Here is a 19,380-nt window from a genome sequence, read left to right as displayed (position 1 = left end):
GCATCGTTCACAACCCAGTATTATGGGCCATCTTGCAAAACGGAGCCCCAATGACGTATCTTATTCTGAGACAAAGATGGCTATGCTGATAGCTGGAAGCAAAATCCCGTTCTCCTTTGCGGATGTCTACAACAAATCCGTGAAGGATGTTCCCGGATTCGGAGATCGCTCGCCAATACGCAAATGGCAGAACAAAGGTTACTCAAATAGTGGAAGGTAAGTGTTGTTGTTGGTTTTTAGTAACCAGCAAGCACAGTACAGTTAGTAGGAAAACTGTGTTTTTATTACTGTGTATTTGATAGGTGCCGTCTGAAATTCAACTATTTATTTTATTTATACCTATAATAAAATATATATATATAGCTATAATTCACTTAAAGTCAAGTATTTCATACATATATGTATATATATATATATATATATATATGAAATACTTGAGTTGGTGAATTATATGCCACCCCTCTTAACCACGCCCCCCGCCCCAACCACGCTTCCGCCCCACCCCCTAACCATGCCCCCCACTCCCACCTCCCAAAATCAGAGGTCTCAAGGTTGGCAAGTATGATTTAGTGGTCATCCATCCATCCATCCATCCATTTTCTACCGCTTATTCCCTTTCGGGGTCACGGGGGGTCGCTGGCGCCTATCTCAGCTACAATCGGGCGGAAGGCGGTGTACACCCTGGACAAGTCGCCACCTCATCGCAGGGCCAACACAGATGGACAGACAACATTCACATTCACACACTAAGGCCAATTTAGTGTTGCCAATTAACCTATCCCCAGGTGCATGTCTTTGGTGGTGGGAGGAAGCCGGAGTACCCGGAGGGAACCCACGCATTCACGGGGAGAACATGCAAACTCCGCACAGAAAGATCCTCAGCCTGGAATTGAACCCAGGACTGCAGGACCTTCGTATTGTGAGGCAGACGCACTAACCCAATTGTACGGAATATGTACTGTACTGTGCAACCTACTAATACATCCATCCATCCATCCATTTTCTACCGCTTATTCCCTTACGGGGTTGCGGGGGGCGCTGGCGCCTATCTCAGCAACAATCGGGCGGAAGGCGGGGTACACCCTGGACAAGTCGCCACCTCATCGCAGGGCCAACACAGATAGACAGACAACATTCACACTCACATTCACACACTAGGGCCAATTTAGTGTTGCCAATCAACCTATCCCCAAGTGCATGTCAATCTGACTTGCACCAGCAGGAGGCGCTCCAGGATGGACTTGTTAAGAGTCGTGGCTATGGCCAACTCAACAATAGCCGCCATGTTTGCTTCTAAGAACGTGTGCCGGCCGGTCGCCTGTTTAAAAACCCGAGCTCAGAGCGGGGATGACCACGCCCCGCGCTCTCCGTAGCTAATTTGATTGGTCGCTGCAAAAGTTCTTCTTCTCCATCTGGCTGCTCTCGCTGATTTCTCATGCAAGTGCGCCATTTTTGCCCCATCGGTCGCTGAGGGAAACATAATTGCTGTCTCGTTCATTATGACACCTGCTGAATGAAGAAGGCAAACTTTAGGTAAATATATAATGAAAAGTTGGCACTCGCCAGTCGTCATCTTGCCAAATGTACACACACCAGCAGTCAGGAAGCAAGAACATCAACGTTTAGGGGTAAGTTAGACTTGTTTTCCATGATGTTAATACTGTTAAATGGGATGAAATTGTGATTGCCAACTGCATGTTCTAGTATGCGGCTCTTTAGCCCCCCTGGAGCATTTTTTTTTAAAAACGATTGAAAATGGAAAAAGATCCATGATGGAAAAAGATGTGGAAAATATTTTTTTTGTTTTAAAATGTTTTCTGTTTGAGAACAAACGTGACACAAACCTTCCCAATTGTTAGAACTACCAATGTTTAATATGTGTGTGTGTATGCTTCACTGATGAGACTATTTGGTGAACATCGTTTTGTCCTACTAATTTTGGTGGTTCTTGAACTCACCATAGTGTCGACTGTGACTCAACAGTTTGTTTACATGTCAAATCTTCCACTCTTTCTTTGTCTCATTTTGTCCACCAAACGTTTCATGCTGTGCGTGAATGCAAAAAGGTGAGCTTTGTTGATGTTATTGACTTGTGTGGAGTGCTAATCTGGCATATTTGGTCACTGCATGACTGCAAGCTAATCAATGCTAACATGCTATTTAGGCTAGCTGTATCTATATATTGCATCATTATGCCTCATTTGTAGGTATATTTGAGCTAATTTAATTTCCTTTACTTTTATCCTCTGTGTATATAATTTAGTTTTGCAGGTCACATGACACATTATTTGTATGTAATATTGGCTGCATTTCAGATAGTTGTGTGCCATGTTGTTCCAGACCACAGCAAACGTTGCCTAGGTCGTCAAAGATTGTAATGAACCTATTAAAATAAGACAGCCTGCCATTTCCTTTATCTTACACAGACATCTATACTTTTGGCTGTTAAAAGAGTTATATCACCCTCTGAGTAGCCTCTGATTTACTAATAGTTTTTAATGTTGTAAAAATGTGTAGAATAAATATCACATTTCAACATTTTTGTCAACAAAGATTTGCTTCACTCTGCAACACATAGTCATTTTGATAGTAGGCTATTATAGCGAATATTCACACTTACATCATGTGTTGTCTTCATTATAACACTTACTTGGATTTTAATTTTTTGCGTCTCCACACAGATTTGTTTGTTGTATTTTTGGTCCAATATGGCTCTTTCAACGTTTTGGGTTGCCGCTATGTGGCCCTTTGTTGTGAAAAGGTGGGTTCTTCTTCAGAAGCTGTAAAGCTGTTTTCCTTCAGAAACTGTTAGGAACAGTGATGATTGAAGTTTGTTCAACAAGCAGGTGATTTGTGTTGTAAACCGTGCTTAAACAATATTGGTCATCGAACGTTAGACATTCACTAAGATTTTTTTTTCTTTCAGAAACTGCTACCTGATGGCTGCGACCACATGGTATGCACATAGGAGGAGAGTGGCGAGGGTAAAGTTAGGGCCCAAATTAAATGAAGAATTATCTCTGAAAATGAGGTACACAAATGACTGAAAGACTTTGAAACATCTTCCCAGCTTCAGGGTAAGTTTGCTTAAAGCTATATGACCATGCCTTGTTTACAAACTCTGTTTTCATATGAGTTGGGAAATTGTGTTGGAGGTAAATATAAACGGAATACAATGATTTGCAAATCCTTTTCAACTCATATTCAATTGAATGCACTACAAAGACAAGATATTTGGTGTCATAAACTTTATTATTATTTTTTCAAATAATTAACTTTGAATTTCATGGCTGCTACACGTGCCAAAGTAGTTGGGAAAGGGCATGTTCACCACTGTGTTACATCACCTTTTCTTTTAAAAACACTCAAACGTTCGGGAACCGAGGAAGTTAATTGTTGAAGCTTTGAAAGTGGAATTCTTTCCCATTCTTGTTTTATGTAGAGCTTCAGTCGTTCAACAGTCCTGGGTCTCCGCTGTCGTATTTTACGCTTCATAATGCGCCACACATTTTCCATGGGAGACAGGTCTGGACTGCAGGTGGGCCAAGAAATTTACCCAAACTCTTTTTTTTTTTTTTTTTTTTACGAAGCCACGCTGTTGTAACACGTGCTGAATGTGGCTTGGCATTGTCTTGCTTAAATAAGCAGGGGCGTCAATGAAAAAGACGGCGCTTAGATGGCAGCATATGTTGTTCCAAAACCTGTATGTACCTTTCAGCATTAATGGTGCCTTCACAGATGTGTAAGTTACCCGTGCCTTGGGCGCTAATGCACCCCCATACCATCACAGATGCTGGCTTTTGAACTTTGCGTCCATAGCAGTCTGGATGGTTCACTTTCTCTTTGGCCTGGATGACACAATGTCAAATATTTCCCCCAAAAATTTGAAATGTGGACTCGTCAGACCACAGAACACTTTTCCACTTTGCATCAGTCCATCTTAGATGATCTCGGGCCCAGAGAAGCCGGCGGCATTTCTGGATGTTGTTGATAAATGGCTTTCGCTCTGTATAGTAGGGCTTTAACTTGCTCCTACAGATGTAGCGACAAATTGTATTTAGTGACAGTGGGTTTCTGAAGGATTCCTGAGCCCATGTGGTGATATCCTTTAGAGATTGATGTCGGTTTTTGATACAGTGCCGTCTGAGGGATCGAAGGTCACGGTCATTCAATGTTGGTTTCCAGCCATGCCGCTTACATGGAGTGATTTCTCCAGATTCTCTGAACCTTTTGATGATATTATGGACCATAGAAGTTGAAATCCCTAAATGTTTTGCAATTGCACTTTGAGAAATGTTGTTCTTAAACTGTTTGACTATTTGCTCACGCAGTTGTGGACAAAGGAGTGTACCTCGTCCCATCCTTTCTTGTGAAAGACTGAGCATTTTTTGGGAAGCGGTTTTTATACCCAATCATGGTACCCACTTGTTCCCAATTAGCCTGCACACCTGTGGGATGTTCCAATAAGTGTTTGATGAGCATTCCTCAACTTTATCAGTATTTATTGCCACTTTTCCCAACTTCTTTGTCACGTGTTGCTGGCATCAAATTCTAAAGTTAATGATTCTTTGCAAAAAAAAAAATGTTTATCAGTTTGAACATCAAATACCGTATTTCCTTAAATTGCCGCCGGGGGCGCTAATTAATTTAAAACCTCTTCTCACTCCTGTGCTTACCAAAGGCAAGCGGTAAAAGTAAGCCTGTGCTAATTATTTTAAAACCTCTTCTCACTCCGACACTTACCAAAGGCATGCAGTAAAAATTTGAGTGTGATGTAAGGATACCATCATGAAAAGCACATTTAATAAAAAAAACGTTATTATGGTCTTACCTTTACTTATAAATATAGTCCATCCCAGCTCCTTCTGATCAAAATCATCGATAACTTGTTTATAGAAGTCTTCTTTATCTTTCTTCAGTTTTAGAAGTCTCTCTGTCTCAATGGAGATCTTCCTTTATTACCTCCTGCTTCGATTGAAAGTCCAGTTTAGTAAACTGCTATCAGAGGGGTCCGTCATATCTGTCCCTGCACATATCACGTCACTCAGTCACTTCTTCTGCAGCCGAGTAGTCGCAAGAAGGATCACTAGCGCCCTCTACCACCAGGAGGCGGGAGTCATTTGATGACTCACATTGGACACACGCAGCTACGGTATTGTGACGGTCTCAAGCCGTCGTCTTGCGGGTTCCCAGGACCACCAAGAAAGGACATGGCTTGAGCAGTTCGACTTTGTTTATTTTACAATAAAACCTCAGTCCAGGTTGCTCCTCCGCTCCTCCTCTCCGCTCGCTCGCCGCCTCCTCGCTGCCATCAGCGTGCCCTGCCTGTCTGTCGGACGGTCGGCTCCACAGGTATATTAATAAAACATAGCTGCTTACTGTTCTTTTTAGCATACCAGTATTCAATAGCTTGGACCTTAAATCCTACTGAATAGCTCTTAATCTTCTTCCCTTTATGCAATTTCAAATTACCGGTATTGAAATCGACTTGTCCAGGGTGTACCCCGCCTTCCGCCCGATTGTAGCTGAGATAGGCGCCAGCGCCCCCCGCAACCCCAAAAGGGAATAAGCGGTAGAAATGGATGGATGGATGGAAATCAGCCTCTTCCATTTTGAAAATGATGACAGGGGAAGTGTCACTCGTGACGTCACGAGTTTGACCAGGCGGTAATACTAAGCATGCGACATTTATTTTACGAAGCGAGTTTGACCCGGCAGTAATTCAAGGCAGGCGCATACTATATGCCCGGCGGCAATTCAAGGAAATACGGTATGTTGTCTTTGTAGCATATTCAACTGAATATGCTACAAAGGATAGGGCGAGCTAGGTGAGGTGAGATTTTCCTCTGCATTTGACCCATCACCCTCACCCCCCGGGAGGCGAGGGGATCAGTGAGCAGCAGCGGTGGCCACGCCAGGGAATCATTTTAGTGATTTAACCCCCAATTCCAACCCTTGATGCAGAGTGCCAAGCAAGGGGGTAATGGGTCCCATTTCTATAGTCTTTGGTATGACTCTGCCGGGGTTTGAAGTCGCGACCTACCGATCTCAGGGCGGACACTCTAACCCAGGGGTGTCAAACCTGCGGCCCGCGGGCCAGATCAAGCCCACCAACAGGTTTTATCCGGCCCGCGGGATGAGTTTGCTAAGTATAAAATCGAGCCGAAAATTTTGAATGAAAGAAACTGCTTTTCTAAATGTGTCCACTAGATGTCACAATATCAATTCTTTCTATCTTTGTAGATGATGCTAACATATGTAAAAAATAAACCACTTGATGTTAGTGCACCAGTCGAGGAAAATGAGCTAACTACATAAATAACATCCTTTTATTTAGTTTTGATATGATTTTTTTATCTTGATAGATTGAAAATGAACTCCACTGAGTTAAGTGATGAACATTATCACATAATTGATTCAGAAAGTATAAATAACGACAATTAAAGATAGAAAACCATGACTTGATTAAACAAGTTGAAAAACTTATTCGGGTGTTACCATTTAGTGGTCAATTGTACGGAATATGTACTGTACTGTACAATCTACAAATAAAAGTTTGAATCAATCACTCAATCAATACTACTAACCGCAACATGTAAGTGTAAAAAAAACAAAAAAACGTATTATTTGTACATTTTCAGAATGTGTTTGTCCTATTTTTAAACAAAGAAAACAATCTGAAGTTGTCTTTATTTTTAAGTTATCGTGCCGTGATTTTTGGGAGTAGATTTTTCTCTATGTGGCCGCCAATCTAAAATGAGTTTGACACCCCTGCTCTAACCATTTGCTCATCCTGGGCCCTAATTTCCCATTTGCACCACGATCTAAATTAGTCAAAAATGCTTACGTCTGGAATAAAGGCGGGCTCATTGGTAATGAGGCGGGCTTTGCTGTAACGCCTTTTTTGCTTGGTTGCAAAAAAATTGTGGAACATGAAGTATTACTAACACACGTCGCCATGGTGACGTGTGTGTATACAGGCTACAACAGCTTCTTCCTGGCTGGATGTGAATAGTAGTCTGTTGATGACACTTTGTGTACTTGTTATTGATGTTATTTGTGACGTTGAGGATTCGGTTTAGTACAAATGTTTGTGAAGTCGTGACACGTCAGAGGGGCTGAGACAGCTGTGTGTGTGTGTGTGTGTGTGTGTGTGTGTGTGTGTGTGTGTGTGTGTGTGTGTGTGTGTGTGTGTGTGTGTGTGTGTGTGAGAAGCGCTTTGAGTAGGTCTTTTGTGTGTTTGTAGAAAAAGTAGAAAGAGTGTGACACACTGACCACTTTGTTTTTCATTTTTGTGGGTTTGATTGTTTGTTGGAGGGAGAGTGGGAGAAAGATGTGCCCGGCTCCAAGTACAGTACACAAAAGAAGTTTAGTTTGTGATTGGCACAGATATCTCTGATTGCCCTATAACATGTTTCAAATTTCCAATAATAATAACTGTTGTGGTCACATATGATTAATATGTAAATTATACTCGATACACTGTTATACTATATGTTCAAAAATGTGATAACATAAAACTATGTTGAATATGTGATAACAGCACTGTATACACTGTTATATATGTTCAATATATCATAATAATCCTGTACTGTATGTTCAGTATGTGATAACATGAAATTATATATTGAATATTTGATAAAATACTACTATATACACTGTTATATACGTTCGTTTCATGATTTATTCTTTTAAAAAACAATTTAGTCAATGTTGGTCGGAATTGAATTATGATGAACTGCATGGGCCTTGTCTATTTTTATTTATTATTATCATGATTATTATTATTTTGCTGCTGTGCAAATTGTTACATTTTGGGGCGGGTGTCTTTACAAGACCTTTGGCTCTAAGGCAGGGGTCGGGAATCTTTTTAGTTGAGAGAGCCATACAAGCCAAATATTTTAAAAAGTATTTCCATGAGAGCCATATAATATATTTTTTAAGACTGAATACAACTAAACGCATGCATTTTTAAGTAAGACCAACATTTTTAGAGTATAAATAAGTCTCTTATTCCTTTGAATAACATTGTTATTCTGAAGCTAACCAACAATAAATAAAATGCTTCTTACCATTAATGCGACTTCTTGAACAGGTGTGGTAGAAACCGGATGGATGGATTAAAATGCATGAGAATGTTTTATATTTTGAACGTTATTTTTGACACTGTTATTAGCAGCGGAATTATTCATTACTTACCGTGTTAAGCAATGTCAGCTAAGATTTATCTGAGAGCCAGGTGCAGTCATCAAAAGAGCCATATCTGGCTCTAGAGCCATAGGTTCCCTACCCCTGCTCTAAGATCTTGTAAAGACACTCGCCCCTCATGTTTAGGGCAGGGGTATCAAAGGTACGGCCCGGGGGCCGGACCAGGCCCGCGAACAGGTTTTATCCGGCCCGCGGCATTAGTTTGCTAAGTATAAAAATGTACCTGAAATTTTTTGAATGAAAGATACTGCTGTTCTAAATGTGTCTACTAGATGTCGCAATAGCAATCATTTGTATCTTTGTAGATGATGCTACATATGTACAAAATAAACCACATGATCTTAGTACATCAGTCGAGGAAAATTATCAAACTACATAAATAACATACTGTAATTGGATTTTGATTACATTTTTTTTATCTTGATAGATTGAGAATTAACACCAATAAGGTGACTGATGAACATTATCACCTAATTTATTCAGAAAGTATAAATACCGATAAATAAAGATAGAATACTATTAACCGCAACATGTAAGTGTAGAAAAAACATTATGATTTGTACAATTTCAGAATGTGCTTGTTCTAATTTGAAATTAAGAAAACAATGTGAAGTTGTCTTTATTTTTAAGTTATCGTGCCGTTATCTTACCAGTCCGGCCCACTCGGGAGTAGATTTTTCTCCATGTGGCCCCCAATCTAAAATGAGTTTAACACCCCTGGTTTAGGGTGTTCTTAACCTGTCCCGCACATTTTTTTTGTTTTACATTGTACACTAAATGTTTTTGCTTTCTCTGTGTGCAAATATTAAATATATATATAAAAAACATACAACAGTATACACTGTTATGTATAAGTTCAATATACATAAAACTGTATATTGAATATGTGATGGGCAGCGCGGTGGAAGAGGGGTTAGTGCGTCTGCCTCACAATACGAAGGTCCTGGGTAGGCCTAGGTTCAATCCCGGGCTCGGGATCTTTCTGTGTGGAGTTTGCATGTTCTCCCCGGGACTGCGTGGGTTCCCTCCGGGTACTCCGGCTTCCTCCCACCTCCAAAGACATGCACCTGGGGATAGGTTGATTGGCAACAATAAATTGGCCCCAGTGTGTGAGTGTGAATGTTGTCTGTCTGTCTGTGTTGGCCCTGTGATGAGGTGGCCACTTGTCCAGGGTGTACTCCGCCTTCCGCCCGTTTGTAGCTGAGATAGGCACCAGCACCCCCCGCGACCCCAAAGAGAATAAGCGGTAGAAAATAGATGGGATGGATGAATGTGTGATAACATAACACTGTATACGCTGTTATGTTATGTACACCCTTGTGTGGTGTTCGCGTCTGTGGGACCCGTTTTCATTTTTTATTAAAAGAAAAATGATACAATTAATTAATTTTTCCAACTGAGACTCACTGACTTTGGCTCATTTTCTGTGAAGAACATATATCTGAATACATATTTAATGACCACACACCATACACACCCCTACACATTTCTATTACATCTAAGATGTTCGGATCCACTGGGGCTAATAGAACTGTGGAAATTGATGTTCTGTCTAACACACGCACCCACCCACACATCCACACACACATATACACACAGTCACACACACACACACACACACACACACACACACACACACACACACACACACACACACACACACACACAGCAAGCCCTAACAGGGGGAGGACAGAGTGTAGGTACACAGAACATCAAAGGGTCAAATGTGCGAGAAAATGAGAGCAGACAGTGTTTTGACAATGTTGCAACCTTGTGTGGGAACTGCAGGTGCAGAAACACAAAAAAAGAATCCCTGTGGGATGCAGAAACTGGCAGAGAAATTTTCCACGCAACATTCATATTGTTGTTACTCAGCCAGCGTTTGTGGGTCTGATGAACCCGTTACATTTTGTGGCTTTTAATGCCACACAATCAAACACTTTTTTGTTAAAATACTGAGCAGATGTTTATTGGGATAAGGTAAATGATTGTCAGGGTTAATATGTCATAACATAATCCTGTACTGTATGTTCAGTACAATAGATAATTTATTGATCCCCAAGGAGAAATTCAGGAATATGTGATAACATAAAGTTGTATACACAGGTATACAACCAAAAAGTTCTATTTTGGTTTCATCTGACCACATGACATCCTCCCAATCCTCTGCTGTATCATCCATGTATCCATTTTGGTATAAACTCAACTCGTCGTGTTTGGAGGAAGAAGAATACTGAGTTGCATCCCAAGAACGCCATACCTACTGTGAAGCATGTAGGTATGGTTGAGTTTATACCAAAAACTTCTATTTTGGTTTCATCTGACCACATGACATTCTCCCAATCCTCTGCTGTATCATCCATGTATCCATTTTGGTATAAACTCAACTCGTGTTTGGAGGAAGAAGAATACTGAGTTGAATCCCAAGAACACCATGCAAGTGGGGAAGCATGGGGGTGGAAACATCATGCATTGGGGCTGTTTTTCTGCTAAGGGGACAGGACGATTAATCCGTGTTAAGGAAAGAATGAATGGAGCCATGTATCGTGAGATTTTGAGCCAAAACCTTGCATCAATGAGAGCTTTGAATGGTTGACCAAATACTTATTTTCCACCATCATTTACAAATAAATTCTTTAAAATTCTTACTATGTGAATTCCTGGATTTTTTTTTCACATTCTGTCTCTCACAGTTGAAGTTTACCCATGTTGAAAATTACAGACCTCCGTCATCATTTTAAGTGGGAGAACTTGCACAATTGGTGGCTGACTAAATGCTTTTTTGCCCCACTGTATGTTCAATATGTGACGGTATAAAGATTTGAGTTTTTTTTTTCCTTCCATTTAAATCTGTCAATCGTAAAAGACAACGTCATAAAAGTTAGTATTGAATCACTTTTTTTTATCAAAGTTCAATAATAAAATTGTTTGAATCAAATCATGAATATGTAACAGTACCTACATCCTCTTGGGGAAAAAAAATATAAATGGTTCATTCCTCCTGATAGCAGCAAACCCAGAATGGAACACTTCACAGTTTATTCAACGCTGACGTCATAAAGTCATCAAGGCTCACAATTATCATTCACACAGAGTAGCAACATTTGGGAATGATGGACAACATTTAAAAAAAAATATATATGTATTTGTGGCAGCATCAAACAAATGTCACTTTGGCATCTTATTGCACATAACTGTGGTGCTCTTAAGGAGCCTTAATTAAAGTTTTAAAGGCGAATGGGGCTTAACTTCGAGTAGATGCAGCAATAATACTGTAATAATGAAAATAATGATGTGCTATTATGATTATTCTAATTCACTGATAGTAATCCTACATGAATCAGCTACCTTGAAGTAATAGGAAACTTGACATATCGGTATATTTTAGTGACTAATGAGAGGGTATTTAATTTTAAAACTCACATTTTGACTACTTTAAACAAAATTTGTCTGCAAAAAAAACTGTTGAGTAAGACAAAACCAAAATAGAATGTTTTAGGGAGCCTAAAACCACCCTATAAAGGCCAAATATTTATGATGCAGATGCAAATAATTCAATAATTAGTTATTTGGTCCACGTCAACATACTGAGTGTGTGTAAGCAGGGTTTGGGCCCTTGAGTGGTTTTAATAACCATTAATAAGGAAAAATAAAGACTGAAATTGGCCCACAAAAAATGTTTTTATAGCAACAAAAACCCTAAATCCTGACCAGATTTTGTATTATATCATTTTCCATAAATGAATGTTTTAATGTTCACCACATGCACACACAGGCAAGCAAGCATGTCTTCAGACATTAACATTATGCACATTAACACAATATGAAAACAATGCAACAAACTAACAATAAACAATTAGGAATACATAATAAATAACACATTTAGACCTATTTTCCAACTGACTTGTGGCCAAAATGGTTGGTTATGTATGAAGAAGTACGACAATTTTGCATGTATGACGAAGTGCTACAGAAACAGTTATGTGGTAGAAACAATGCTGTGTGTGTGTGTGTGTGTGTGTGTGTGTGTGTGCGCGCGTGTGTGTCTCTTAGGCAGAGATGTGAGAGACTAGTTGTGTGTCCGAGAACAAGTGTGTAGGCAGAGTAGTTGACAGAATACAAGCATTATGTTGTTGGTCGCCACTTGGGATGTACATTTTTTTTAATGATTGTATTTATTAGTGTTGCCATAACGATGAAGTCATCTTGAAGACATCTTTGTTTCAGTGTTATCCAGAAAATTTTGCATAGTTAGTCCACACACATGGCAGAATGTTTGTTTATCTTGGGATAACTTTGAGGATTTTGTACTAACAACCTTGTTAACTTCTTAGCAGTATGCGTCGCCATGGTAACTTATGTGCTGGATCTCATCGATATAAGTAAATACTTGGGCTGGGCGATATATCGAATATACTCTATGTATTGCGGGTTTGTCTCTGTGCGATATAGAAAATGACTATATCGTGATATTCGAGTATACGTTCTCATGCAGTTGCTTTTAGCTGCGGGCATTACACTACAGGCTTTTTTCACTCTTTCTTGTCTCTGCTTCTCACAGATAAAACAAGGGCACCTTCTTACATATGTTATATTCTGTCACGCCTGGAACGTCATATGCTCCCACGGAGCAGACAGGCAGGGAAATGGTAACATTAGATGAGATGCTAATGTGGTAATACGAGAGAAAGAAGGTGCGAATCTGGTAACAAATGAAGGAAGAATTAATTCCCAAGAAAAACAGCCGGTGGTCCATCGTCTGGCGGTGGTTTGGCTTCAAGTGGCAAGATGTTTTTCAAGTATGCAGCAAAAGTGCTGTTACAAAAAGTAGCACTTACTGCTAATGTGTAGCATCATTTGAAACTTGAAACTCCGCATGTCAACATCTCTGTTCGGTGCCACACCCACAAAATGCCCAAGCAACTATTTCAAAATCAACACCGTACGAAAAAAAACAAGTCAACAACAGACATCAGCAGGAACCTACCACATAGTAAAGAACATACACTATTTAATTTCCTATTATACATTTCATTTTTATTTGACAGTTATTGAAATACAGTGGGGCAAAAAAGTATTTAGTCAGCCACCGATTATGCAAGTTCTCCCACTTAAAATGATGACAGAGGTCTGTAATTTTCATCATAGGTACACTTCAACTGTGAGAGACAGAATGTGAAAAAAAAATCAAATAATTCACATTGTAGGAATTTTAAAGAATTTATTTGTAAATTATGGTGGAAAATAAGAATTGGGTCAACCATTCAAAGCTCTCACTGATGGAAGGAGGTTTTGGCTCAAAATTTCACGATACATGGCCCCTTCATTCTTTTTTTAACACGGACCAATCGTCCTGTCCCCTTAGTAAAAAAAAAAACCCATGCTTCACAGTAAGTATGGTGTTCTTGGGATGCAACTCAGTATTCTTCTTCCTCCAAACACGAGTTGAGTCTATACCAAAAATTTCTATTTTGGTTTCATCTGACCACATGACATTCTCCCAATCCTCTGCTGTATAATCCATGTATCCATTTTGGTATAAGATCAACTCGTCGTGTTTGGAGGAAGAAGAATCCTGAATGCTGTGTTAGTAAGCATTTCTTATTAGAACAGCCCCAACTGTTCTAATAAAAAATGCTTACTAACACAGCTTTAGGCAGATTTTTGAACAATATTTGAGAGGAATAGGTCTTTTGTGCATATAGTAAAAGTTGTAGGTATTTGAGTTCAACTCAATAAAATTAGGAGCACAATTAAAATGTTGCTTTTGTACTTATATTGAGTTTACTCTTTCGGCTGTCTTTTTGACACTTACATGTACCACGTTATGTACCACTGACTGTTTTTTTTTTTTTTTTGGTAATTTACTAACATTATTACCATTACAAATGTAAAGTAAAATTGTGTCACATGCTAAACGTTTCCTATTTGGCAACTCTGTCGTGTAGCAACGCCCCCTAAATATACTTCCGGTGTTCTGACCTTTGTTTACAGTCATGTCAAAAATTTACCTTGTTGCTGGCTACTGATAAATACTCTAGAACTACAACTGGTTTGGAACTAACAGTGTTCGAACTGTAATCATACAAATATGATTATCAGCAAAGTGGACAGCCATCATCGTTGTGACTTTGACAGCGAACACAGGCGACAACAAGCTGGCTAGATAGTACAAGCAAGTTTGTTTCAAAGCTCTCAACCATGTTCTTAATTGTCTTTTTTCTATTCATTTTGGAACACCTAAAGTAATATTTTCAATGTTTACCATATTTTTCTATCAATCAATGTTTACTTATATACCCCTAAAGGACTGTACAAGCCACAACAACATCCTTGGCTCAGATCCCACATCAGGGCAGGGAAAAACTCAATCCAATGGGACAATGAGAAACCTTGGAGGGGACCGCAGGTATGAGGACCCCATCCTGGGCAACCGGTGCAATGGACGTAGAGTGGTTCTAACATAATATTGTGAGAGTCCAGTCCATAGTAGATCTAACATAATAATGAGAGTCCAGTCCATAGTGGGTCCAGCAGGAGACTTCTACTGATGTAGCATCTCTAACTGTTCCCGGGAGGGCATTCCAGAGTACAAAACAGTCAGTGGTACATTATGTGGTACATGTAAGTGTCAAAAAGACAGCCGAAAGAGTACAAAAATAAAAGTACAAAAGCATCATTTTAATTTTTCTCCTAATTTTATTGAGTTGAACTCAAAGACCTACAACTATTATTATATGCACAAAAGACCTATTCCTCTCAAATATTGTTCAAAAATCTGTCTAAAGCTGTTTTAGTGAGCATTTCTTCTTTACCAAGATAATCCATCCCAACTCAAAGGTGTGGCATATCAAGATGCTGATTAAACAGCATGAATATTGCATAGGTGGGATTTAGGCTGCCCACAATAAAAGGCTACTCTGAAGTGTGCAGTTGTATCACACAGCACAATGCCACAGATGTCGCAAGTTTTGCGGGAGCGTGCAGTTGGCATGTTCTACCATAAGCCATGTCCGAATGTGTTTCAAAGAATTTGGCAGTACATCCAACCGGCCTGACAACCGCCGACCACGTGTAACCACAGCAGCCAAGGACCTCCACATCCAGCAGGTGCACCTTCAGAATCGTCTTGAGACCAGCTACCAGGACAGCTGCTGCAACAAGTGGTTTGCATAACCCAAGAATTTCTGCACAAACTGTGAGAAACTGTCTCAGGGAAGCTCTTCTGCATGCTCGCCTTCCTTATCGGGGTATAGACCTGACTGCAGTTTGGCGTCTTAACCGACTCAAGTGGACAAATTCACACATTCGATGGCGTCTGGCACATGGTAGAGGTGTTCTTTTCACGGATGAATACTGGTTTTCACTGTTCAGGGCAAATGGCAGACAGCGAGTGTGGGAAAGAGGCTTTCTGATGTCAACGTGAATCAAGTGGGGGTGGGGTTATGGTATGGGCATATGTTATGGACAACGAAAAATGAATCTTATTGGTGGATTTTTAAAGGCACAAGGATACTGTGACGAAATCCTGAGGCCCGTTGTTGTGTCATTCACCCAACAACCACCACCTCATGTTGCAGCATGACAATGCACGGCCCCATGTTGCAAAGATATGTCCACAATTCCTGGAAGCTGAAAACATCCCAGTTCTTGAATGGCCAGCATACTCACCGCACATGTCACCCATTGGGCATGTTTGGGATTCTGTGGATTGGCGCAAACACCTGTTAAATGGGATGGATTACCTTGGCTCATTAACGCAGATTTAGACAGATTTGTAAACAATATTTGAGAGGAGTTGGCCTTTTTTTGTATATATTCAAAGTTTTAGATCTTTGAGTTGAACTCATTTAAAATGGGAGCAAAAACAAAAGTGTTGCATTTATATTTTTGTTGAGTATAGATTAAAATAAATATAAAGGTAAAATATAGTGTAGAAATGTACCCAATTGCAGTGCAAGTAGTCTTGATTTTCAACATTTTCCTTCAGGGTTTGCGTGGCAGCATTTCAAAATGTTCCTCTTTTTTTTCTTAAAGGGTGCTCACATTCATGAGGCTTCAAATTAAGTGTGGGACAGTTCTGGGCACCACTATACTTTATTTATAGAAGTCATACTTCATATGATATATTGTTTCCCGCCCCTTTTACGTAAACACGCTTATCTCAAGACAAGAAACTGCTTATTTGAAAAATCCAGTTTTTATTCATCTTAATACTGCTATAATGTTTATCCTGCATCTTTGTTTGGTTAGTGTAACCTGTATGGTAAAGCTGCTGTGTCCTGTCTGGGGCTCGAACCTGTGTGCTCCAAATGAGAGCGCCAGACATTGAGCTGTCAAGTCGATGCAAACTCTTCTATAATAAGCTCTCTAAAATGTTCAAGGGGCCACATTTCCGAAAAGCTAAGGACCTGAATTCTTATCAGGTCTGCTTTTGGCTGATTTGAGGCCCAATACTGAATTAGATTTTGTATGTGACATTCAATACCACACATTGAATTCATTATCTAATATACAACATTACCAGCTACTTCTACATTTAAGAAGTTTTTACTTTTTTTTAATTTAATTTAATTTGTTTGTTTTTCCAAGATAGCACCGCTGTAGTGGCTTCTGGTGGCAGGAGCTCTGTGCTCTTGTGTCATCCTTTTGTGTTCCTGATGTTTCCCTCTTCTTTTCATGTGGGGTTTTTTTTTTTTGCCTTTTGGTTCGGGACCCTTTGGGACAGTGCGACAAGGGGTGGCACTTTCGTTACGTCTGCGGAGCTTTTTTGTGGGCTTCTGGATCTGCCTCCCAGGAGCTTTTTGGCTGTGGGGACCAGAAGCTGGGTCTCTGCCGCACCGCAGTCCGTTTGGAGAGACTGGAGGAGATGCGGATGAGGAAACAGGGCTGCGGCACTAGCGCTGGGTGCCGGGACGGACGGGCTTCACTGTGTCTTGGCTGGATGAGTGTTTATCGGACGCCTTGGTCTACTTGGACGCATCGTCGCTCATCTATACGGACTGGACATTGGCTGAGAGTCGGTGGGCGGCTGAGGGTGGAGTCGGCTTTCTTAGTTGCTTTGTTGGGTCTGCTCCTGGTCTGGCCATGCTTCACCAACCCAGTAGACGATGGCGTGGATTCCCTGGAACATTGCAATGTTTTTGTTTGGTTGCTTGTCTATGTATTGTGCAATCGTGTGTGTGTGCAATGTATATTATTGGTTAATTATTTTTTGTTTTTTTGTTGTTTTACTTTTGTGGCTGTATGTAGAAGTGGCACTGTTTGAGTGGCAGCTGGTTACATCAGCTCTGTTCTTTTAATGTCCTTTTTGTTTTTTATCAGAATCAGAAAAGGTTTTATTGCCATTGTTTGAGAACGGGTTCACAAACTAGGAATATTACCTGGCGCAATCGTGCAACATAAAACACATATAACACAGAATAGAATAACATGAGCTGTAATTGAGCTATCAGATTTTGGTATTGTTCACGTGTCTGATGGCCGAGGGGAAAAACTGTTCAGGTGGCGGGAGGTGTGGGTCTGGATGGACCGTAGTCTCCTGCCTGAGGGAAGAGGGGAGAATATTTTGTGTCCAGGGTGAGAAGAGTCAGCTGGTCCTGCAGGAGAACAGGTCCTGGAGGGGTGGGAGTTTGCAGCCAATCACCTTCTCAGCAGCACGTACCATGCGCGGTGATGGAGGAGGTGAGTATGGACTCGATGACTGCTGAGTAGAACTGCACCAGCATCTTAGTCGGCACTTTCAGTTTTTTCGGCTGCCGCAGGAAGTACATCCTCTGCTGGGCCTTCTTGATGAGTGAGCTGATGGTCGGCTCCCATTTGAGGTCCTGGGTGATGGTGGTGCCCAGGAAACGGATGGAGTCCACAATGGAGACGGGGGTGGGAGAGTCAATCAGGGTGAGGGGGGGTGGTGGGGCTGTGACTTTCCTGAAGTCCATGATCATCTCCACTGTTTTCTGGGCGTTCAGGTCCAGGTTGTTGGATGGGGGGGCTGTGACTTTCCTGAAGTCCATGATCATCTCGACTGTTTTCTGGGCGTTCAGGTCCAGGTTGTTGAGGCTGCACCAGGATGCCAGCCGGTCCACCTCTCTCCTTTAGGCAGACTCGTCGCCATCCGAGATGAGCCCGATGAGAGTAGTGTCGTCCGCAAACTTGAGCAGCTTCACCGACTGGTGACTGGAGGTCCAGTAGTTTGTATAAAAGTTGAAGAGCCAGGGGTATAGTACAAAGCCCTGAGGAGTACCACTGTTAGTGGTACGACTGACCGAGACAATCTTCCCCAGCCGCACGTGCTGTCTTCTTTCCGTCAGGAACTCATTAATCCAACTGCAGAGGGAGTCGGGCACGCTAAGCTGGTAGAGCTTGTCTCGTAGCAGTCCAGGTAGGATGGTATTGAAGGCAGAGCTGAAGTCCACAAACAGGATCCTCGCGTAGGTTCCTGGGGAGTCCAGATGCTCCAGGATGAAGTGGAGGGCCAGGTTCACTGCATCATCCACAGACTTGTTGGCTCTGTAGGCGAACTGCAGTGGGTCCAGGAGGGGGGCGGTGATGTCCTTGAGGTGGGGCTGGACCAAGCGCTCAAAGGACTTCATGACCACAGAAGTCAGCGCCACCGGCCTATGGTCATTAAGTCCTGTGATCCGAGCTTTCTTGGGGACAGGGACAATGGTGGAGGTCTTGAAACAGGGCGGCATAGCTCCAGAGAGGTGTTAAAAATGTCAGTGAAGACACGAGCCAGCTGATCCGCACAGTGTCTCAAGGTGGAGGGGGAGACACCGTCAGGCCCGGGGGCCTTCCGCGTGTTCAGCTTCAAGAACTGCCGGCGTACATCCTCCTCTTGGACGGAGAGGGCCTTTGGTGAAGTACTATGATGTTCTTTGAGTCCTTTAATGTCCTTGGAGTTTTTTAAGATGGTTATTTCCCTCTTACACACATTTGTGTGCTGTGGCTATGAGTTTTTTTTTCTTCTTTGGCCTCAGTCTGGACACCCTCTCCAGGGGCTCAGGTTTAGACTGAAAATTTTTATTTTTTCGGATCTGAGGCTAAAAAGATGGATTGGGATCGCCGGCAAAAAATGTTAATATGGACATCCCTTAGGTTTATACTTTTTTGATGAAACTTAAACTTTTTGTACTGCAACAAATTAGTGATAAAGACATTGTTCAATAATTA

The 19,380-nt window shown here is 41.2% G+C and overlaps 1 protein-coding gene across 3 annotated transcripts in view; it reads left to right on the top strand.

Annotated features, from left to right (window-relative positions):
* The first annotated feature begins 1,447 nt into the window (after positions 1 to 1,447).
* Positions 1,448 to 19,380, top strand: part of cldn19 (claudin 19) — a 59,425-nt gene continuing 41,492 nt past the window's right edge. The window contains exons 1-2 of one of the 3 annotated variants that reach the window (XM_061887783.1): positions 1,448 to 1,628; positions 2,927 to 3,077. The gene's annotated coding sequence lies outside the window, so the exon portion shown is untranslated. The remainder of the gene's footprint in view (positions 1,629 to 2,926; positions 3,078 to 19,380) is intronic. The other 2 variants (XM_061887789.1, XM_061887778.1) reach the window with 2 other exon arrangements.

The sequence above is a fragment of the Nerophis ophidion genome, linkage group LG02 (genome assembly GCF_033978795.1).
Source record: "Nerophis ophidion isolate RoL-2023_Sa linkage group LG02, RoL_Noph_v1.0, whole genome shotgun sequence".
In the NCBI taxonomy this organism is placed as follows: domain Eukaryota; kingdom Metazoa; phylum Chordata; class Actinopteri; order Syngnathiformes; family Syngnathidae; genus Nerophis; species Nerophis ophidion.
The sequence above is the reverse complement of the archived record's forward strand: the minus strand, read 5'-3'. Positions and strand labels throughout refer to the sequence as shown.